Raw genomic sequence first — 24,513 nt, forward strand, 5'->3', positions numbered from 1 at the left:
TGTTCTGGGTTCTAATAAGGAAGCAGGCTGAGCAAGCCATGTGAAACAAGACAGGAAACAGCACCCCTCCATGGCCTCTGCATCAGCTCCTGCCTCCAGATTCCTGCCCTGCTTGAGTTACTGTCCTAACTTCCATTGATGATGAACAGTGATAAGGAAGAATAAGCCAAATAATTTTTTTTTTTTTTTTTTTTTTTTTTTTTTTTGCTCATGGTGTTTCCTCACAGTAATTGAAATCCTAGGACACACATTTTGAGTTAATATAGTTTTTTGTGGTGGAAAGTCAAGGCAGCAGGAACTAGAAACAGTTGGTCATGTTGTATCCATAAACAGGAAGCAGAGAATAAATGCTTTCTCTCAACTCACTTTCTCTTTCTCATACAGTTTAGATCCTACCCTAGAGAATGGCACTACCCGGGGTGTATATTGGTCTTCCCATACCAAGTAACCTAACTGGGATAATCCTAACAGCCATGTCCAAAGACTTGTCTTCCAGCCTATATTTTAATCAAGTTAACAATTGAGATTAACCATTACACTAGTAACTGAACACAGGCTCAAACCTATGATTATGCATACATGTGTGGATCAGTGGATGGATGCATAGATATAGATAGATAGATAGATAGATAGATAGATAGATAGATAGATAGATAGATAGATAGAAGTGAGAGGAATGTGGTGTACATAGACTCAATTCTCTATACTTATTTTAAGGTGACCTAAAAAACATACACATTATCACCTCATATCTCCCTGTTCAATATCATTTCCCCACTATGTTTACTTTTAGCAAGTTCTTCCTAGTCCTACAAATATTAGCCCCTCATATGTCTATATTCTAATACTTATCTAGAGACAAAATGATTTTTCACTTTCTTAATTTTAAAATACAAAGGGCAGCATGTCTATTTCATCTAAACTTCATGAAGTAGCCATTTATATTTTTATTCACTAAGCATTTGCTAGAATACCTATTAGGTACCCCCACCCCCAAGGACTAGGAGATGCAGATGGTTCATTAGGATTCTTTGTTTATTTAAACTGGAAGAATTTACAGAGTCCATGATTTATTAGGTTGCTGAAGCAAACACATCTGGTGCCCTGAGTCACATACACCCACCTTTTCATCTGATGTTAACCAGGTTGAAATAGATAATGCATGATAACACTACACGTTTAAAAGCCTTTCTTTCATTCACACTGGGGGCTTTTTCTGCCTTATCTGTCTTGAATGCTCACAGAATGCTAGTCCATAGAAAACTCATAGAACTATTAAGAGACAATCTTGACCAATTGACAAAAGCTTCTCTGAACAACTGTGTAATTTTTAAAGGGTATTGCAAGTTCCAATAGAAATAAGCCATGCTGGCCAAAACCTAAAACTACTCCCCTTCTCTTTCTTTCTCTCCCCACCCTACCCCTGCTCTCTCCTTCTTCTCTCCAACTCCCCCTCTTTCTCATCTTCTTTACACCACTAAAACCACATTTTGAAGAAACCTATATGACACCCAAACATAAAATTCTTGAATTTATAATTCACCTTTCTTTTAAATCTTCTCACATCCCGTTTCACATAGGTAGCTACTCCCCAAGCCCTCGTTTCTATGGCTACCTCCCTAGAGTATAAGACAATTAACCAGTAAATGTGTTCTATTACAATGCCATCTAGTGGCAAGGATGAATCACAGCATATAGCATCTGTGTGACCATGATACAGCTACGAAATGGGAACAGTGATGGTTTCACATGACATTACATAGACAGGGGCCCTCAAGAGCAGGCAGTCTTACTACAGTCCTACTGAAAGTCAAAAAGATAAGTGTTTGTGGGAAGATATTAAAAAGCTGGGATGATTTTATGATATGTGGGTAACACATGCAAAGATAAAGATAATCAAATCTCACACATGAGGAAGCAAAAGCTAACCACAGACAAGGACAGACAGAACTGTATCTCTGTGTTTCCATTTAGCCAAGCAGAATGCCATATTAAACAAAGTTAGTTGTCACAGTACACAAATCTGCCTCCTACAGTCAGTGCTAAAGAGATCTTGAATAAAAAAAAAATCAATTAGTAGCATACAAAGGTAATAGTAGGTAGCACCTAATAAGTGGGTTTTATGTCCTGGCTTGGTGCTAAGTATTTTTTCCATGTGATCTCATATAAGTCTCACAACATCCTTATAATCTAAGTTTTACTGATGTCTTTATGACTAATGTCCTCATCTTTTTAGATAGAACAAAAGGAAATAAAAAAATTCCTCAAGTTTCTGAGGTCACAAACATGGTGAAGAGTAAAAAGTGGTCAGGTCGGATTGTGTACGGACACAAAGTCTACTCTTTCACACAGTTTATGACTCATGTGGTATTACAAGTCATGATGAATTTAGTACTTGGTGATGAGAGTTATATATGAGGACCCCTTTATTCTGAAGTGGGGTGTGCACACAGTCGTGGTAATACATTGCCTTGGGTCATCTAGAAATGGACTGCTGAAATTAAGATTCTTGCTCACTGGACTCTACTCAAAACATAGATTCTTTCTCATGAAGGACTTCTTCCAGCAATTAATTTATATCCTCAAGCAAATTATCTATTTGCATTATCTTAGCTTTATGTTACTGAAAAAGCTATTATTAGGCAAGATAAGCTATAGGACTATGAGAAAACTTTAACTCCAGATATTTAACTCAGCACCATCTTCTGACAGTAAGTTTTGAGGCTCAGTCAAGTTGGCATACATTAAAAGTGGTCAACGAGGTTCAGTCTAGTTGGGGTGTATTAGAAGTGATCAGCATATGCTGTGCTTGAAGCTCATCCTAACATGAGACTCAGGGATGAGCTGGACTGACTATCACGAGAGAGAGAGCATCGCTCAGGTAGAAGAAGAGGCCTTTAGGAATCTACTGATCAGTACAACCTTAGACAGGATATTTATCCTGTCTGAGACTTTGTTCTACAGTCTTCATTTAATGTGGACAAAAACCAACCTCAGAGAACAGTGGGAAGGGTTTATCAACATCCTCAAGAGCAGCAATTACACATAGTGAAACTTCTGAGCTTTTTATTTTATTTCTTCTTTCCTTGTTTCAAAAAGAACTTTGATGTTGCTTCTGAAAATGATCTCAAAAGTGTCATCTCTCCCTCACTTTCCTCTAGCCCAGTGAAGAAAAACTTTTACAGCTAGTTGAACACCTCGTGGCACTTCAGAAGTGAACACTTCAGAAATGGCGAGGCTTGCCAATGGGGACCCATCTAGCACAGCTAACAACTTACAAATGCAAATGCTGTCTGATCTAGCAATCTACCTATGGGAAATTATCCTATAGATAAATAATGTATTACAAGACTGTGCATTGCAACAATAATTTCCATAAGAAAAGGTTTTTTAAGATCTAAATGTCCATCAAAAGAGGTTTCGTTATTTAAATTATGATGCATAAAACTCTATACAGCAAGAAAATACACAACTAGAAAAAATATATTTCCCAGGACATATTTTTGAGTGAGAAAAGCAGAGAATAGAACATTTTTGTATGACATGCTACCATTGCATAAAAGAAAGAAAATAAATATATATTAATATTTGTTTATTATTTTAAAAATAACTAGAAAGATACTCAAAGACCGGTGGGTTCTGACTTCCCGTATGCTGTCATATTTTACATAACCTCTGCAGTGGTTAATCCTCATTGCAAACTTGACTTAGATTTATGAGTGTGCTGATGAGGAAGTTTCCAGAAAAGCCTAAATGAGGAGGAGCAACCCACCATGACTGGTTGGCCCTAGTCCACATTACGGAGTCCTAGGTGGAGAAATAAACAGGAAAAAGTGACTTGCTTTCCATTCACATTTCTGCTTCCTGCTGTGGTCAGCCTGACTGAGTTTGCATCTGACCGAAAGAATGAAGGTAGAAGAAAATGAAGCTGTGGGTTTGCGGAACCTTAGAGAACTGGGAGCAGTACTTAATAGACCATTTCTGTGGACGTTTGGAAGAACAGAGTGTCAAAAAAATGCAGATTGTGGTAGTTTGATCACCGATTAAAGAAAAACAAAAACTGAATTGGGCTAGATTCTACCTATTACATTCCAGTGAAGAATCTTACTCCATCCTGCTCAAGGCCTGAGGCTAGCCTGTAAGTTAGGGGACTTGCTTCTGTGGCAGAAATCTCAAGATGACATTGTTTTCAGGTTATGCCATGCCTTCTGCTCACTACTCTCATGCATATCTCCAATGAGAAGGGACTTCTGAGTACAACGCAGAGACAGGAAAATGACAAGGAGGGGGAAGAAGCTACAAGCAAGGACACTGCATAGAAAGTGTCTATGGTCGTAAGGTAGTTTTTGCCCTTGAAGTTATAAAGCCCCGCATTATTCACTGGAGAAAGAAAAGCCCAGAGCGCAAGAACCCACTCATTGAGTTCCCCAACACTTGAAGGACAGATTCATTCAAAGGGGGAGAACCAGAGTTGAGAATGCCATTGACAGAATTACCCAACCTTAGCAAAAGCTTAGGGAAGTGCTTTCTCCCTAAAAGTACATAGAGGACACAGCAACTCTGTGCCAATGTCAGTCAAGGGATCCAGCCTTTGACCTGGAGACCTGCCAATGTTATATGATTCCTTCATAGTTACAGTGGGGTACATGGGGCCTACAAACAGAATCTTGCCAGTCTAGCTCAGGAGAGCCATGAACTCATGCTATCCTTATGCTTCAGCCTTTCAAATTATAGGCATGGGCCACAAACCCCTGACAAATTACACAATATATTTCCGAATAACCCATACTCTATTTGGAAAATATTTCAAATAGAATCACATGAAAATTTACAGTGTGCTAAAGCATTGCTGAGAAGGGAAAAGCATGTTAAATGATGATAATCATAGTAAAAAAAATGCTAAAAACAAAGACTAAATTCTCTTTGAAAGAATCCAGGAAAAACAGAACTGTATGCAGAGTGAGTAGAAGAAAGAAAAGCAATGGCATGCAAAAGAAGGACAATAAAAAATTTCAAAACAAAAACCTGATTCTATGTTAAAAGTAATCAAACTGATAAGGTCACTAATAAGACTGGCAAAAATAAGAGAAAAATCTGAAATTATTACTATGGTAAATGGGAGAAACATTTTGTAGTTTCTTTTCTTTCTGGAGACTAACAGCACAATACAGAATGTTACAAACAATTTTTACCCCAGCAGCATTGACAAGCCACACAAAATGAGAAGTCTTGTTACATCTGGGGGATGCGCAGGCATGCTTGCGTACATATATGTACCCATATGCCGTGATGTGCGTGTGGAGATGAGAGGACAGTTTGTGGGATCTGAGCATTTTATTCTTCTATGTGGGTCCATGAGATTGAGTTCAGGTCATCAGGCTTGGCAGAAAGCACCTAAACCTGTTTTAAAGAACACAACTCATAAAAATTGACAAAAATATGCTAAAATTTGAATGACCCATTATTACTAAGAATGTATATTTGAATTTATAATTTTTAAAAAATCTTCCTGCAAAGATATCTCTTGATCCAGATGGTTCCACTGATAAATTCTATTTAACATTTACAAAAGAAAAATAACAATCTTAAGCCCACTTAGAGAAGACAGAGTTCTTTGAGGCTCATTTTATCTGGTTACTATTACACTGGTAATAAAACCCAGTGACAAACATCTTCTAAAAAAACTTCTGCCCAACATCCCTCATAACTATAGATGTCAAAATCTTCAACATCTGGATGTTTAGTGGCCTAAAGTTTTCTGAAAAAAGCAAGCCTGAAATGATGACCAGACCTGTGCCTTCAGTATGGACAGGGAAATGCCCTGAGACAACCACCAGTCAGGTGCTATGCAGTCCACAGAGGAAGACCATACCAACTGTGACCCCTGGCCTGCACCATATGCACAGGTTGAACATATCACTCTCTAGACCACTCCTGAGATGACCCACGATATTCAGAGACCCTAGGAGCCACGAGGAGAAGGAAGTAAGTGGCAGAGACAACACGGGATGTGGGCACAACAGAAAAGGGCAGATGAGGGGACTGAAAGGCAGTGAGGAACAACACTATGTGAGTAGCTGGTGATGCCACCTGGAAACATGGTGAGAACCTGGCCTGTGCTGCCACCCAGGGCCACATCTGGGTCCATGGCCCTGCTCCAGCAGAAGTTGTTACCACCAAAGGCTAGGCAAACATCCCTGACATGTTAATTTACGAAGAGCCAATAAAAAGAGTGGGATTTTTGTTTGTTTTTTGTTGTTTTTCTGTTTTTTTTAATAGTTCCAAGTCCTGTCCCTCTTCAAATTGCATTTGAGTACTAATTATTTAAGTATGCCTCAGTCAGAATATAAGATAATAAAAAACTGAAAAAGAAACTAAAAATAATGGAAAAAGTACAAATTCCCTCAAAAGGAAGGTGATTGAAGAAGTTGTAGTGAATCAATGCAATGAAGTTCAGTCGATTTTCTCTTTTCCACCTATCCCTACCTAACCCTGGTCTTCTCTGTTCCCACCTATCCCTACCTAACCCTGATCTTCTCTGTTCCCACCTGTCCCTACCCAACCCTGGGCTTCCCTGTTCCCACCTATCCCTACACAACCCTGGACTTCTCTGTTCCCACCTATCTCTACCTAACCCTGAGCTTCTCTCTTCCCAACTATCCCTACATAACCCTGGACTTTCCTGTTCCCATCTATCTCTACCTAACCCTGAACTTCCCTTTTCCCACCTATCCCTACATAACCCCGGACTTCTCTGTTTTTACCTATCTCTACCTAACCCTGAGCTTCTCTTTTCCCAGCTATCCCTACCTAACCCTGAGCTTCTCTGTTCCCAACTATCCCTGCATAACCCTGAACTTCCCTGTTTCCACCTATCCCTACCCAACCCTGAACTTCCCTGTTTCTACCTATCCCTACCTACCCCTGGACTTCTCTTGAGAAGGGAGATGAGCACTGTAGGTCTAGTGTTCCTAAAACACAATAGACACAATTACTAAACTGAATGAATAGTTAGCCTTCATTCAGTCTCATAATGTTAGCTAATCCCTCTGTCTCCTTGTGATTTATATCTCCTCCCTCTGCCTAGAGCATCATGGTTCTCAAATAGTACCTACCACTGGTAGTCCATGAAGTCAAGAGAATTTTGATCCTAACATTAGGATATTTCCCACTGTGTTAACATTGACACTGATGGTCCTACAGTCATGATGCTAGAAGCCATTTTTAATGTCCAACATCTCTTCATGCTTTTACTCAAAGAGTATAAAACCAGCATTGGATCTGTCAACAAAGTTCTTGCCATGTAAGCATAAGGCCTTGACTCCGAGTCCAAGAAAAAGGCTAGGCACAGGGATAGAGAAATAGCTAGCTGTTAAGAGCAAATCCTGTTCTTGCTGAGGACTTGTGTTTGGTTCCCAGCACCACATCACGGAGTTTATAACTGCCTATAACTTCAGCTCCATGGCCACCTTTACTGTATTCACATACATTGGCACAGACACATAATTAAAAATCAGCTTTTCTTTTCAAATTCAGACATGGCAGCACAAACCATGATGCCAGCACTAGAAAGAAGGAGGCAAGAGGATCCTTGGAACTTGCTTTAGAGCCAGTCTACCAAACGGGTGAGCTCCAGGTTCCGTGAATGACCCAAAAAAGAAAGGAGAGAAGCAGTGTAGGAAGATGCCAGCCATTTGCCTTTGGCCTGCTTCCATACATCCATGAGCACACACATGAACAGGCAAACAAAGATATGATAGTAATAGTCTGCAACAGAGGAGGAAATACACCCATAACTCTGGACGTTGCTCAGTGGTCACAACCAGAACCAGAGGTGTTGGCTGAGCTGAAGGACAAGCTGAATGAGCTGCTTACTTCCTGAAGTAGAGGTAGGTGTTTAGACTTTGGTGCTGGAAGACCTTGAGTGATAACATTACTTATTAAGTGGTTTTTTAAATGCTGAAGATTGAACCTAGGGTCTTGTGTATATCAGACATGCACTCTTTGACTCGCAACATCCCTAGCCTACAATGTTCTTTAAAATGAATACTGAGACACTGCTCTCACAGAGGATCTAGCTTCTGTTCCCAACATTCACATAGTGGCTGACAACCATTGGACTTAATGCCTTCTTCTGGTCTTGGAGAAACTAGACACACATACATACATGTAAGCAAGACACTCCTACCATAAAATAAAATAAATAAATCTAAAAAAATTTAACACAATGAATCTCTGTTCAAAATAACCAACAATGTGTGTTTCCTAGCTTCTCATAATGTACTTGATCTTTAGAGAAAGGTTACATTAACCTTTGATAGTTTTACTCTTTTAGTATGAGATGAAATAATTAATGCACTTTTCTATTTTAATTTTGATTTCAGCAATTAGAGGTAAATGTATCTCAAATAAACAAAAGCTCTTTGGGAGCCACATTTTTTCTTTTTAATAATACAATAACACATACATTGAATAAAATAGAGTCTTTTAGTCTTTTTTAGGTATGTAATTCTAACATCAGGGTAATCACTGTATTGACAAGCACCATCAGAACAGACTTTCAGAACTTTAAAATTTTCCAAACAGAAGTTCAACTAATCACTTTCCTGCACTTAGCCTCTGGGAGTCTCTGTTCCACATCCCGCCACTGCTCTGTGTGAATCATACAATTGTTTCTGTATTTGTTTGTAGCTGACATCTTCCACTTACCATCATATTTTTGAGGCCAATCCATAGTCCAGCTTGAGGGAGAACCTCATTCTTTTTAAAGCATGAGTGAGAGTCTCTTGTGTGCCATCCTGTATTTTGTTTGTCCATTCACTTGTTGATGGACAGTTGTGTAAATCTGGGTTTGCTGTGCAAATATCTGAGCTTGTGGCTTTAATTGTTTGGACTGGAATTGCTGAGTCATTTAGCAACTCTATGGAGTACATTCAATATGTTGTTTTGTCTTGTTTGAGTCAGAATTTCACTCCATAGCCCAGGTTATCTTCCATCTCACCACCCTCATACCTCAGTCCTCTAAATGTTAGGATTACAGTGTGAGCCACCCAAACTGGCTTATATGTTTTATTTTTGAAAAAATCATTATCACCTTCCACAGCTAATGAAAGTGAATCTGTGACCAAAACCAAACTTAGCAGTTGCTATTGTAAAACATATCAACTTTGTCTAGATAACTCCCACCTACTACAGAGAAAGGCACAGGAAAAATACCGGGTCAGGAAGGCCCTCTAATACGTGTGGGTGTTGACTTCTGCTTTTTTTCTCCATAAACTGAAGTTCTCTGCAGGCAGAATTTAGATTTCTGCTGTTTAAATGCATGTCCTCTGGACCACAACAGGACAGGAGAAATACCAGTGGTACATCTTCAAAGGAAATAAAAGATTGATGTGTGGAATGCAGTATAGGAAGACTCATGAGCATTTACCAATATGTCATTCTGTGCCTGGAGGACTATGCTAAAAAGGGTTTGGGGTCATGTGGAGGCTTACAGGAGGAAGGCAAGGCATTATTAACAACACAAGTGCTGTGTGTTTTGCAGATTCGATAGTCCACAGAGGAAATGTTATTACTTTTGCCTTCAAATCTCATTTGTAATACTTTCTTTAAAGAATCTGATTCCTCTTCTGTGAGTAAACTGCCTGTGAGCATGCTGCAGAATCCACTCGATTAAAAAACACACATGCAGATGTCCCCCTTCACTCTGCCTCAGCACCCCTGGAGCCCTCCAAGATCAAAAGTTCCTTATGGAATTCTTTGTGGAGTTTTCACAAACACATCAATGCAATCTGATGATAATAGGAGGCAGTTAGATTTGAAATGACTCACACTGCTTTCATCTGGGGACTCATTTCTTACCCAAGTAGCATTCAGAGACAAATATATACAGCCCACATTTTCATTTCATTTCTAGTTTCATACCTTTGGTTGTATTTATAAAAAGCTACATGTTGTTCAAAAATGAAAACTATTCAAATATGAATTATCACATTATTTCTACAATCTTCGGTGTACAAATGGACTGCTGTCTGATATCTGAGAAATTATAGGCTAAGATAAAAAAACTAATGTTGCCTCAGAAGAAAGACTAATAAGACACATTGGAACTGGGAAGTCTAGACTTGTGATAGCCTTCATTTCAGAGAAGAGAAAAAAGGCAGCAGATACCAATAAATGAATCCACAATTGTGGAGACAAGTGTTGTCATATCTCACCAAGCTGCACACTGAAGATATGACTTGCAGCAGTGTCCCCTCATTAGTGCTGTTTAGATTTGTTCAGACATTAAATGCCCTCAAAGAGTGGGTGTGCTATGTGCTTATCTTAAACCTACCCAGAAGATAAATGAAAAAACTGGAATTCATATTAAATCTAAGTAAAGGGAAGTTGTGAGAGGACCAAACTTGCTCCATTTTAGAACATGCAGCCATGTTAGGTAGACCTTAAGCTTCAATTTCCCAGAAGGACGTTCCAGGCGTCTCAGATCGACAGAACAAGAGCAGCAAAGCCCTGACTAGCCAGGGGCTTTAAAACATAAGGAAAAGGTCCCTATAAAGTAACCCTCTCTCCCTTGAGGTATGAACCAATCAGAAGTGTTCAAATATCCCATACCATAAGCTCAACCAATCCTGGCAAAGGTGATCCAACTTCAACTGGAAAACTGCTACCTGGCTCTAAACAGGGCCTGTGATCTTCCCTCATGGTAGCCACCATTTTGTATAGATGGCTGTCCCCTGCATGCTGTTTCCGCAGAATAAACATTCAATGCTTTTCTTATCTGGGTCTTTTTTCAATGATTCTCAGACCCTTCCAGTTGTATCTTCTGGAAGAGAGTGAAGGGAGCTGTGAACTTCTTTCCCAAGCGTGTGTGGGAAGAGCTGATAAACAATGCACACTGTGAGTCAGCATGACAGGCAAGGTACAAGCATCACCACCCTAAACCTTACAGCACTTTTCCTTTCCAAACCACATCCATGTGCATTATTTTATTTTACCTTTCCCAAAGAGCCTGTAAGGGAGGTAAGGTGGCCTTCATCATCCCCAAGATTTACCACTACTACTCTAGAAAGTTAGTGAGTGCAGAGGAAAATATTTGTACTGTGGTGCTGTCTGGCGCCTCACGAGAAATGAAGAAACAAAGTAAGGCACTCTTTTACCCTGGAAGTCAAACTTCCCTTTTAAATATTTATCAGAAAAAAAAACAGGTGTAAATATAGCATTTTCTATTGTGTTAAAATGGGGATTTTCGTACAAGGCGTTTTGACTCTCCAGGACAAGAGCTAAGTCTGAGTTGTGAAGCCTATGACTATGTCAAACATCAAAGGCACTGATAGAAATTCAGGTTGGGAGACGTATTTTGTTTTTATTTTTGTTTTTGTTTTTTGAACCAGAGCTTCGTCTATCTCAAACTCACTGGCATCAAACTCACAATGTAATCAAGGTTAACCTTGAATTTCTGAGCCTGCTGTCTCTACCTCTTAGGTGCTTAGACCACCGGTGTGTACCACTGTACTCAGTATTATAACACGGTAGATGCAATGCTTGGGAAGCAATCTAATAATTGAGCAAGTAATTTTCTTGACTCCTGTCTTTGCTTCTTATCATATTTATCCTTCTCTCTGGCATCTAAATCAAAAACCAAGAGAAGAAGAAAAATTTAAATGAGGCAAAAAAAAAATGGCAAGATTCCTGTGTAGACCGAGAGTCTGTTTCTATTTTATTTAAAATTAACATATAGTTTAGTCTATGCCTTATTCAGAATAAAAATAAAGGTGCTTAATATCTGTTAGCTATACTAAATAAAGTAAAGAAATTTGCATTGAAAATATAAGCTTGACCTCTGGGTGTGCCTTTCCATTACAGAAATGTAAGAATTCCTCCTGGGCTGATCATGGGAAGGACCAAAGGCCAGTTATATTTATCAGGATGGTCTATCTATTTGTCTTCACAATAATATTCTATGGTTACTTGTTGAGTTGAAATTGTTAATCATCTACGATCTCCAACAAGATTATTTGCTATTATATTTTATTTTTTCCTGATTGCATATTTATAGATGTAATAATGTATATATAGATAAGTCATGGGCATATACACACATCCATGTAATATACATATAAAAAGACAGGTATTGTGAAACATTTCACCTGGGCTTGCAAGGACTTAGGGGCCATGAATTGCTTGTTGGAGCCTCTAGCTTCTAAATGCCCTCAACCTTTTGCAAAAGTTCAAATTTTGACCAAACTTGACAAAAAACAAAACAACAAAAAAAAAAAAACCCTTTCATGCTCTCCCATTGTGTTAGATTTTCACCAAAGCAACAAAAACCAAACAGTGTTGCAGTAAATATTAATTTTTTTAATAATCCTATCTCTTTATTGGCTCTGCACCTCACTCCTCGGGTCAGATTTTAGTATGGAGCCGCGCACACCTCTCTCCCTCAGTCCGAGCCGCCACCTAGGTCCTTTGTCCTCGCAACTCCCTTCCCTTGGCGGTTTTCCGCCGCCTGTTTTCTACCTCCGTTCTGGGGTGTTTGTTCGCCCCAAAACAACACAGACATAACTCTACCCACAGGTTAATGTGTTCAGTTCTCAATCCACAAACCGTCTACATAACAAGATTACGTCAAATAGACAAAGATACAAACTGCCCTTCTATATGAGATATTAGACCTATGAAATCCTTAATGTTCATAGCTGTTTAATGTGAAATAAACCCACCTGGATCTAGCTCGTCTTTCCGGAATTCCATGTTGGGTCCTCTCTTTCTCCCTTGTCCTCTGACCTCTCTCTCTCCACCTCCTTTATTAAGTTTACTTTGGCTTAGTTTTGGAGATTTCAAACCATGGTCATCTGGCTCCATCATTTTGGGCAAGTATTATTCTAAGAGCAACTGCATCAACCACATGTTCCTCACTTATGAAATGAGGTTCCAAGGGCCTACTTCAGGAGTAATGAAATGAAATAAATAGAACATGTGTATCAAGTAGTAAGTTCCCAGTGTCAGGAGGCAGCTGTGCTCTTATATACGTATATTGTCCTTGACCCCAAGAGCAAGTAAATTCATGCCAGCTTGAACACTTGGTTTACTTCCTTAGTTCCCTACTGTTGACCTTCATAGAATATATGTTAGTGTTGACATCTAAAAACCACATTAAACATAATATTGAGCCTGGGGATGCAGTTTAGTGATAGAGTACTTTCCTAAAATGAACAAAGCCGTGAGTTCTAGCCCCCGCCTCCTCAAAATTATACATCAACATACAAATACATATATATTACATTGCCTTTTAACGCATTTTATATTATTTAGTTGTAGAGGGTACTCATGTGCTACAATGCTCACGTCAAAAAGCAACTAGTATAGATGATTCTCTCTATACTCTGTGGGTTCTGGGGGTTGAGGTTGTCAGGCTTAGCAACAACCTGTTTACCCACTGAGCCTGTTGCTTGCCCTCCTTCTCATCTTAGCCACTTTCTACCTCTGTGGTACCTCGCACACCTATGTCTGCATGATTTCTTCATCCTTACACAGAGAATGAACACCTGACAACAATCTTTTCTTTATCATAATCTGTTTCCTCTAGTTTCCCTGAAATGTTCTCATGCCAATGGCCTGGGACTTTCTGGTGCCCATAACAAAGCACAGTCCAGTCCTGGTACTCCTGGGTCTGTTTCCTATTGGACACAATTGATCACTCATGGCTAATTCTCTTGAAGTCAGAACTTCTCTTCTTCCTTTCTGCTCAGTCTTCTGTGTCTCCAGATGAGAAAGATTTCTAAGAGAGCTAATGAGAGTCTCTAAAACAAAGTGTTTTGACCTATGATTTGCACTCTATTTTACTTTTTTATATTTTATTTAAATATTTTATATTTAATATTCTCTATTATTTTAAAATACTTTTGTCACTGGTGTATATATCCATTTCCTTGGGCTTTCATAACTGTGTATATCAGTGGGGTTGTCTAAACAACAGAAATGTATCATCTTCTCATGCTAGGGCATAGGTGTCTAGCCTGAAGGTGTTGGGAATGCTGGTGCCTTCCTGAAGGCTAAAAGGGGAAGTTTGATCCTTGCTTCTTCTTTTGCTTCTGGTTCTTGAAGTCAACCCTTGGCCCAAACTTGTAGAAACACCATCCCACTTCTGCCTCTGCTGCCGCCTGGCGTTTTCTGTTTCTGGCATTTCCCATCATGCTCTCAGTTTGACTACCATTCTAACAGACTACCCCAAACTGTGTAGCTTGAACAATAAACATTTATTTTTCATACTTTTGGGGAACAAATGTCTCAGGTCACAGTGCCAGCATTGTAAGTTCTGATGAAGGCCCTCTTACAAGAGGCTGAGAGAATTAGATGCTCATATGGCATAAAAAGGTCAAAAAGCTCTCTAAAAATTCCTTTTTTGTAAAGGTACTGGTTTTGCTTATGACCCATCTCTCTCCAAGTACCATCTCCGAATACCATCACACTGGTGCTAGAAGTTTAACATGTAAGTTTTGGAGAAACACAAATTTTAGCCCATTCAGCCCAAGACAGAGACTGTATCTAAAGAAAGGGTGTTGGGGCTGTTCTTGTGCATTGCATAATGCTCAATGATCAGATAGTTTGTGACATGGGCATTGTATTGACCAGTGTGCTGTAAATAATGTTTATCAATAATCTCTGATTCATTAATAAAATTCTAGAGCCTATGACTGGTCAGGAGAGAGAGAAAGGTAAGATTTGAGATGGAATAGGAAGTCTCATGTAGGGACCAGAGGAGGAGGAGAGAAGAGAAGAGGTAGGGCAAACAAAGAGCACAAGGTCACGAGAAGTTCACCCTGAGGACAGACAACTAAAACAGAAGCAGCCAGGACAGACTAATTTGGCGAGTAATGAGGCTTTCATGTGGGTTATAACAGCCTTGATGGATTAGTATAGTTCAGAATCTGCCCAGCATAATGCTGATCGCTTATTAATAAATTACAATATTTCTGTGTCATTTTCTTGGGAGCAAAATAGGCAAAAGTAAGGGAGAAACCCCAATTGATATTAAGAAACAAAAGGAAGTATAACAACCTGCCCCACCCCAAATGTTTATAGCAATAATTGAAGCCTAATGTGGGGCTGAAATCTGAACTCAGATCCAAAAATTATTCAAATCTTGACGATAAAACAACTTCTAGCTCTGTCTTTTTATTAAAAGAAGTATAAAATATGCAATCACTGCAACTGCAAGCATCATGTAGCCCCAAAAGATATAGAACGAGCACTCCCTAGAGCCCAGCTTCTAACGCCTCTGCTGATTAGAGAACTAGCTTCTTTGCAGGTGCCCTAGGAGACAGCGGCTATGGTTTATCCTAAACACTGTACAGTTCCAGAGAAATGGTGGGGAGGACTGGAGAGATCTAAGTGCCAATAGGTAACAGAACCCACAGAAAGCAACAGCATAGCTGGGGATCCCAAGAATGACCACATCAGCAGAGCTAGTCCTGCAAGGACTAAGACCAGCCTTGTGAACGGTGCCACAGAGCCAGAATCCACATGGAGCTCTGAAATTGACCATGGGCTGGTGGATTCTAAAGCTTCCTGGCAGCTTTTCTTGAGCATTCCCTTGGGGCACTGGAGCTAAGACCTATGAGCATGCCAGATATATGGTAGTCTTAAAGCATACCAATTTGGAACTTGGTCCCACCTCCCCAAACTGGGCAGAAGTCACAGGCACTGACTGGTATGATGTGTCAAAATGTGACAAGGGCCTAGGACAATGGTGGTCAAAGCAGTTTTTTCTAGTTAAATGCCCTCTCTACCCCTTACTGTGAGCCAAAGGAACAGATTTGGACTAACCTAGTATCATGAGCTGAAAAGCAGAAAGAGACAGAGAACACAAAAGAAAAAAACCCAAGCACAACAGAACTTCTGATGAGGTTAGAAAAATGATTTGAAATTATGTTTGAATGTTTAGAAGAAAAAAGATATAGATATAAAATATCATAAATAAATATAAATAATTTCAAAATAATAGATTTAAAGAAATAAAGCATATGAAGATGAGAGGCACAATAACACAGAGGTTTTGGGGTTTATCTAATGCTCTTTTAAGTGTTTCAAAGATAGGAGAAAAAGAGAGAGAGATAAATGACCTAACTAGAACTGACACAGTATCGAGCATGGCTTTTATCACATCAACAATCCTCATTCTTACCTGAATAGTCAGACTGAATTTTTATGCTCTTTCCAGAAAGAAGGCTTTAGAAAAACAAGAAAAGCAAAGGTATGACAAATGGACAAAAGCCTTAGAAATTTTGCAAAAATATATAAAAAAGACTGAAGAAGATAATAAAATATTAAAGATGTAACAGAATGAGAGAATGAAGTATCGAAACAATTCTTAGAGAAAAATTATAGATATTTATAAATCAGATTGAGGAAAATGCTAAGATTTGAGAGGTATCACAAAAGAAAGAAATTAAAATTGAGGGTATTTATTAGAAAAAAACTAGAAAAGTTTATAAACACATAAATGTAAATGTAATTACATGCCTAAGTAAACAAACTGTAAAATTGCAGTTTATATATGATATAAAACTGAAAATGGTTTTCCCAGCCATAATAAGGGAATTAGAAGGAGATGAGGGAAATCTTCAGGATTATCAAGAATTCCAGTGACAACCAATATAGGCACAAAATTTTAAAAGATTTAAGGAAGTAATAACAAAATATGCTGACATTCACAATAGGTCAAACAGACACTTAATAACTGGGCCACAAAAAATTGTATAAACCCAAAGGATTGGAGAGATTTGATGACAGCTATCCTAGCCTGGCACTCAATTACAATGGCTGACATGGTTAAAGATGAAGCTCCAGTCATTGAGTAACAAAATAGGACTAGAGGCATTGCTATTGTCAAGGACAAATTACTATGTAAAGTTCTATATTCTGATTAACAGTTTAGATTACCTTTGACAATGCTGTTGTAGAACAATGTCATATAATAAACTTAAATGCTTGGAACAAGATTAAGAAACAGGGATGAGATGAATCATTGACAAAGATAACCCAGCATTCAAATGAATCTTTCACTGAATTTTTACAGAGCTTAACTATACCTCTAAATAGACCAATATCAGAACCAACTACTAGAAAAATTTTAATTGAATCTCTGGCTTTTGAAAACATTAATTCTAAATAAAAATGCTATAGAACATAAAATGCAAGATACACTTCTCTGTATGAATGAATTAAAAGTACTACACATATACAAGCCAAATACTCACAAATCAGCTGTGGTTGGAAAATTGCAGGAGATATAAAAATACAAAATGTCCATTGCTGTGGCTCTTTACACCTTGGAATTCTATTGCCTTCCTTGTTGTGTAAGGAATGGCCCATTATAGTTATTGGTGTAAAAGATTGCTTTTTTTTTTTACAATCCCTTTGCATGTACATAATAGAAAAGTATTTGCCTTCTCAGTACCTATTTTTAATAGAAGTTGTCTAGTAAAAAGGTATCATTGGAAAGTCTTGTAATAAGAAATGTTGAATAGTCCTACTTTATGTCAATATTTTGAAAAACTGCCTTTAGAAATTATTCTAAAGCAGTTTTCTCAGCCCATAATTTACCATCATGTGGATAGTGTTTTGATGGTTGATTCAAATAGAGATACCTTAGGGGGAAAATGTTTGGTAAAATAAGGAGAAGTTTGGCTGCTTGTACATCACAAATTGCTCCTGAAAAGTTACAGAAAGGAAATTCTGTTAATTACATAGAATTTAAACTATGTCTACAAAAGGTTCAACCACAGAAAGTAAATACCAGTAGAGAACAATGAGGAACTCTTAATGATTTTCATTTTTTTGGGGGGGAGATATTAACTGGCTACAATATACAATTGGATTGATTACTCAAAAGCTAAGTAATTTATTTTAAACCTTACAAGGTGGTAAAGGCTTAAATAGTCCAACAAAATCATCAGCTGAGGTGGGGAAAAAAGGCTCTGGTAAAAAAAAAAGAAAATACAAGACACACATATAGATCATCTTGACCCAAAGATAGCCTGTATTTTAATTATCTTGAATTCTACTCATTCTCCAACAGGAATTCTTCTGCTTAGGTATTACTAGATCATAGAAAGTATGGTTTTAGCACACAAACCAAGCAAAAAGTTGAAAACACACACACATTATATATATATATATATATATATATATATATATATATATATATATATATATATATATATATACTGTTTCTGAATTGATTCAGAAAAAAATATGAGACTCAGACAATGATTAGGACTAAATCTAGCAGAAATTGTGGTTCCTTTTACTAATGCTGAGGTTACCTTATTATGGGCATAAAATGTATGTTGGCAAACAGCTTGCAGAAATTTTGGGGGAAAAAATAACAACAAATATTGAAAAAGCAAATGACTTCAGTTTATAAAAAGAACCAATTGGATTCTCCGTCGTATACTGTACATGAATTTCTAGGACCTCTACAATTTATACTGAAGGATGATAGCATCTAGTTCTATCCATTTGCCTAGAAATTTCATGAAGTCATTGTTTTTAATAGCTGAGTAGTATTCTATTGTGTATATATACACCACAATTTCTGTATCCATTCCTCTGTTGAAGAACATCTGGGTTCTTTCCAGCTTCTGGCTATTACAAATAAGGCTGCAATGAGCAAGGTGGAACATGTTTCCTTGTTAGATTTTGGAGTTTCTTTTAGGTATATGCCAAGGAGTGAATATAGTTGGGTCCTTAGATAGTAATATGTCCAATGTTCATAGGAACCACCACACTGATTTCCAGAGTGTTTGTACCAGTTTACAATCCCAAGAACAATGGAGGAGTGTTCCTTTTTCTCCACATCCTTGCCAGCATCTGCTGTCACCTGGGTTTTTGATCTTAGCCATTCTGACTGTTGTGAGATGGAATCTTAGGGTTGCATTTCCCTGTTGACAAAGGATGTTGAGCATTTCTTCAGGTGCTTCTCAGCCATTCAATATTCCTCACTTGAGAAGTCTTTGTTTAGTTCTGTACCCCATTTTTGTAAGATTATTTCATTCTCTAGAGTCTAACTTCTTGAGTTTTTTGAATATATTGGATACTAAACCTCTATCTGAGGTAAGATTGCTAAAGATCTTTTCCCAATCTGTTGGTTGCCGGCTTGTCATTTTGACAGTGTTCTTTGCCTTACAGAAGCTTTGCAGTTTCATGAGGACCCATTTGTCAATTCTTGATCTTAAAGAATAAGCCATTGGTGTTCTGTTCAGGAAATTTTCCCCTGTGCCTATGTGTTCCAAGCTCTTTCCCACTTTCTGTTCTATTAATTTATCTAATTTTACGTGGAGGACTTTGATCTACTTGGACTTCAGCTTTGTACAAGGAAATAAGAAAGGATTGATTTGCATTCTTCTGCATGCTGACTGCCAGTTGAACCAGCACCATTTGTTGAAGACGCTGGTTTTTTTCTTTTCCATTGAATGTTTTTATTTCCTTTGTCAAGAATTAAGTGAACATAAGTGTGTGAGTTCATTTCTGAGTCTTCGATTCTATCCCACTGATGTACCTGCCTGTCTGTGTACCAATACTTTGCAGTTTTTAATCACAATTTGATCTGTAATAAAGCTTGAAGTCAGGCATGTTGAAAATGTTATTGGTATTCTGGGTTTTTTTATTATTCCAAATTAATTTAAAAATTGCTCTTTATAACTCTATAAAGAATTGAGTTGGAATTTTGATGGGGTTGCATTAAATCTATAGATTGCTTTAGGTTAGATGAACATACTTTAGATCACATATCATGGATCCTCCTAATCCATGAGCATGAGATTTTTTCACCTTCTGAGGTCTTCTTTAATTTCTTTCTTCAGAGACTTGAAGTTCTAGTTGCACAGATTTGTCACTTGTTTGGTTAGGGTCACCCCAAGGTATTTTATATTCTTTGTGACTATTGTAAAGGATGTCAATTTTCTAATGTCCTTTTCAGCCTGTTTATCCTTTGAGTATGGGGAGGCTACTGATTTGTTTGAGTAAATTTTATAACTAACCACTTTGCTAAAGTTCTTTAGCAGCTGTAAAAGTTTTCTAGTGAAAATTTTGGGGTCACTTATATATACTATCATATCATCTGCAAATAGTGATATTTTGACTTCTTTCTTTCCAATTTGAATACCTTTGACCTCTTTTTGCTGTTTTATTGCTCTGACTAGTACTTCTGGTACTATACTGAATAAATAGAGAGAAAGTGGGTATCCTTGTCTAGTCTCTGGTTTTAGTGGAATTGCTACAAGTTTCTCACCATTTAGTTTTATGTTGGCTACTGGTTTGGTGGGTATTGCTTTTACTATGTTTAAGTATAAGCCTTGATTTTCTAATTTTTTCTAGACTTTTTTTTAGCATAAATATATATGAATATATTTTTCACAGTACTTGATTTTTTAAAGGTTTAATAATATGCATTGAAATCTTACCATTTACAAAGATCATAAAGTATACGTAAAAAAAAGCATAACATAGAAATAGTCAAAGTTTTTGGTATGTAAAGATTAAACATAATGATTTTTAACTACCTAAATTGCCACAAGGCTAACTTCTTATCTCTTGAGTTATTCATGGTTTAAGGTCTATGTGTACCCACTCAGAGAGGGTGCTATACACTTATTATTTTTTCTAAGAAGGAATGAGGCTTCTACTTTTTGGCATTTTGTTTTCTTTTGTTTTCTTTGTTTGTTAGTTCATTTGTTTTTTGAGCTTCATATTGTCTGTGAGTTGCTTTCTTGGGTATTCAGAGCTTTATGAGGCTAGTATCCAATTATCAGTGACTGCATATTGTGTCTGTTTTTTTGGGACAGGGTTACCTCACTCAGGATGATATTCTCTAGATACACCCATTTTCCTTGGAATTTCATAAAGTCATTGTTTCTAATAGCTGAGTAGTACTCCATTGTGTGAATACACCACAATTTCTGTATCCATTCATCTACTGAAGGACATTTGGGTTCCTTCCAGCATCTGGCTATTATAACTAAGGCTGCTATGAACATGATGGAGCATGTGTCCTTATTGTATGTTGGTGCATCTTTAGGGTATATGCCCAGAAGTAGAATTACTGGATCTTCAGGTAGGACTATGTCCAATTTTCTGATGAACTGCCAGACTGATTTCCAGAGTGGCTGTACCAGTTTACAAGCCCCATCAGCAGTAGAGGAGTGTTTTTCTTACTCCACATCTTCACCAGCATGTGCTATCCTCTGATTTTTTGATCTTAGCCATTCTGACTGGTGTGAAGTGTAATCTCAGAGTTGTTTTGATTTGCATTTCCCTGATGACTAGGGATGTCGAGCATTTCCTTAGGTACTTCTCAGCCATTTAATATTCCTCAATTGAAAATTCTATGTTTAGCTCTGTACCCCATTTTTAATAGGATTGTTTGAGTCTCTGGCGTCTAAATTCTTGAGTTCTTTGTATATTTTGGATATTAGACTTCTATCAGATGTGGGATTGGTAAAAAATCTTTCCCAATCTGTTGGTTGTCGTTTTAGTTTCTCAACAGTGTCCATAGACTTAGAGAATCTTTACAATCTCATTAAGTCCCATTTCACGATTCTTGGTCTTGGTGTTCTGTTCAGGAAATTTTCCCCTGTGCCTATGTGTTCTAAGGCTTTCCCCACTTTCTCTTCTAGTAGTTTCAGTGTACCTGGTTTAATATAGAGATCTTTGATCCACTTGCACTTGAGCTTTGTACAAGGATATAAGAAAGAATCTATTTTCATTCTTCTGCATGCTGACTGCCAGTTTAGCCAACACCATGTTTTGAAGAGACTGCCCTTTTTCCATTGAATGTTTTCAGCTTCTTTGTCAAAAATCAAGTGCCAATATGTTTGAGACTTCATTTTTGGATCTTCTATTCTGTTCCATTGATCTACCTGCCTATTTCTGTACCAGTACCATGTGCTTTTTAACACAATTGCCTTGTAATATAGCTTGAGGTCAGGAATGATGAGTCCTGCAGAAGATTTCTCATTGTTAAGAATAGATTTTTATATTCTAGGTTTTTGCTATTCTAGATGAATTTTAAAATTGCTCTTTCCAATTCTATAAAGAATTGAGTTAGAATTTTGATGGGGATTGCATTGAATCTGTAGATTGCTTTTGGTAAGATGGTCATTTTTACAATGTTGATTCTTCTAAACCATGAACACGGGTGATCTTTCCATCTTCTGAGATCTTCTTCAATTTTCTTCTTCAGAGATTTGAAATTCTTGTCATACAGGTCCTTCACTTGCTTAGTTAGAGTCACACCAATGTATTTCATACTGTTTGTGACTTGTGGAGGGTATCGTTTTCCTGATTTCTTTCTCAGCATGTTTGTCCTTTGAGTAGAGGAAGGCTACTGATTTGTTTGAGTTAATTTTATATCCAACCATGAAGGGGTGTTGAATTTGGTCAAATGCTTTTACAGCATCTAAAGAGATGATCATGTGTCCCCCCCCCCCCCGTGGACTTTGTTTATATAGTGGATTAGATTGATGGATTTCCATATATTGAACCATCCTTGCATTCCTGAGATGAAGCCTACTTGAGGATTGTGAATGATCATTTTGATGTGCTCTTGGATTTGAATTGCAAGAATTTTATTGAGTATTTTTGCTTCAATGTTCACGAAGGAAATTGGTCTAAAGTTCTCTTTCTGTATAGGGTCTTTGTATAGTTTAGGACAGAGCATAATTGTGGCTTCAAAGAATGAGTTGGGTAGTGTTAACTCTTTTTCTATTTTGTAGAATAGTTTGAAAAGTATTCGTATTAGGTCTTCTAAAAAGGTCCGATAGAATTCTACACTAAACCCATTTGGCCCTGGGCTTTTGTTGTTGTTGTTGTTGTTGGGAAGATTTGATGATTGCTTCTATTTCTTTAAGGGTTATCAGACTGTTTAGATGGTTTATCTGATCCTTATTTAACTTTGTTACCTGGTATCTGTCTAGAAAATTGTCTATTTCTTCTAGATTTTCCAGTTTGGTTGAGTATAGGCTTTTGTAGTAGGATTGGATGATTTCTTGAATTTCCTCAGATTTTGCTGTTATGTATCCTTTTTCATTTTTGATTTTGTTAATTTGGATACTCTTTTTGTTCCCTCTGGTTGGTCTGGCTAAGGGTTTATCAATCTTGTTGATTTTCTCAAAGAAACAGCTCCTGGTTTTGTTGTTTCTTTGTATCATTCTATTTGATTGATTTCAGCTCTGAATTTGATTATTTCCTGCCCTCTATTCCTCTTGGGTGCATTTGCTTTATTTTTTTAATTAAACAACTTTATTTTAAAAACAAAGATAAATGTACATTTAAGCATTTTTGCATAAAAATGTATGAATACATTTTTGTCAGTACTTGATTTTTTTTTAAAGGTTTGATAGTGTGCATTAAAATCTTGCTAGTTACAATGAGCATAATGTACATGTAAAAGAAGATGTAACCTGGAAATAGTCAAAGTTTTCTTGGTGTGTAAAGATTAAGCATAATGGTTTTTCATTTTCTCTTCTCTTTTTTTTTTTTTTTTTTTTTTTTTTTGGCCTTTGTTTTTCTTGAACTTCATATGGTCTGTGAGTTGTTTCTGGGGTGTTCAGAGCTTTCTGGGGTTTGTATCCCATTATCAGTGACTGCATATTATTATTCTTGAGCTTTCAGGTGTTCTGTCAACCTGTTAGTGTATGTTCTCTTCAGTTTGTTTTTGAAGTTGCTCAGTTCTGTAAGTTTTCCTCTTAGTACTTCTTTCTTTCTATCCCATAAGTTTGGATATGTTGTGCCTCCATTTTTGTTAAATTTTAAAAAGTCTGTAATTTCTTCATTTCTTTCTTGACCAAGCTATCATTCAGTAGAGCACTGTTTAGCTTCCATGTGTATGTGGGCTTTTTGTTGTTTTTGTTGTTATTGAAGACCAGTCTTAGACCATGGTGATCTGATAGAATGCATAGAATTATTTCTACGTTCTTGTATCTTCTGAGGCCTGTTTTGTGACCGACTATATGGTCAGTTTTGGAAAAGGTGCCATGAGGTGCTGAAAAGAATGTATATTCTTTTGTTTTAGGATAAAATAGTCTATAGATGTCTGTTAAAACCATTTGGTTCATAACCCCTATTAGTTTCATTGTGTCCCTGTTCAGTTTCTGCTTCAATGATCTGTCCACTGATGAGAGTGAGGTGTTGAAGTCTACCACTATTATTGTGTGTGGTGAAATATATTCTTTGAATTTTAGTAGAATTTCTTTAAGGAATATGCACACCATCATTTGGAACATAAATGTCCAGGATTGAGAGTTCATTGTGATAGATTTTCTCTTTGATGTGTAAAGTGTCCTTCCTTATCTTTTTTTAATGACTTTTTGTTGAAAATCTACTTTAATTAATATTAGGATGACTACTCCATCTTGTTTCTTGGGACTATTTGTTTGGAAAGCTTCTTCCCAACCTTTTACTCTGAGGTACTGCATGTATTTGTTGCTGAGGTAAGTTTTCTGTATGCAG

Source organism: Micromys minutus, assembly GCF_963924665.1.
Source record: "Micromys minutus genome assembly, chromosome: 12".
Lineage (NCBI taxonomy): Eukaryota > Metazoa > Chordata > Mammalia > Rodentia > Muridae > Micromys > Micromys minutus.